We start from the raw sequence: 755 nt of genomic DNA, 5'->3' as shown, positions 1-755 counted from the left end.
GTTCAAAACGCCCAGTGAAGAAGGACAGACTGGTGTTTAAACGCCAGCCAGGGTACCTGGTTGGGCGTTTAACGCCCAAAAGGGTAGCATTTTGGGCGTTAAACGCCAGAATGTGCACCATTCTGGGCGTTTAACGCCAGGATGGCAAAGGGGGAAGATTTTGTTTTCAAAATCAATTTTTTTCAAGTTTTCAAAGTTTTTCAAAATCAAATCTTTTTCAAATCATATCTTTTCAATCAAATGTTTTCAAAATCAATTTCTTTCCTTTTTTAAAGATACTTGCTACCAATTAATGATTTGATTCAACATTTCAAGTATGTTACCTTTTCTGTTGAGAAAGGTTTAATGTTTGAATCATATCTTTTCTTGTTAGTCAAGTTTTTAATTTTCAAATCAAATCTTTTTAAATGTTTTTCAAATCATATCTTCTCAATCACATCTTTTAAAATCAATCATATCTTCTTAACCACATCTTTTTCAAAATAGTTTTCAATCAAATCTTTCTGATTTCTAATTTCAAAATCTTTTTCAAAAATCATTTGATTTCTTTTCCCTTTTCATTTTCGAAAATTAAGAAATGTTTTTCAAAAATGTTTTCAAAATTTTTCACTTAATTTTCGAAAATTACTTCCCTCCTTCTCACATCCTTCTATTTATGGACTAACACCATCCCTTAATGCAAAATTCGAACTCCATCTCCTTTGATAAGTTCGAATTTTCTACTTCTGTCTTCTACTCTTCTTTTCCTCTGACAC

Source organism: Arachis duranensis, chromosome 5, assembly GCF_000817695.3.
Source record: "Arachis duranensis cultivar V14167 chromosome 5, aradu.V14167.gnm2.J7QH, whole genome shotgun sequence".
Lineage (NCBI taxonomy): Eukaryota > Viridiplantae > Streptophyta > Magnoliopsida > Fabales > Fabaceae > Arachis > Arachis duranensis.
The sequence above is the reverse complement of the archived record's forward strand: the minus strand, read 5'-3'. Positions refer to the sequence as shown.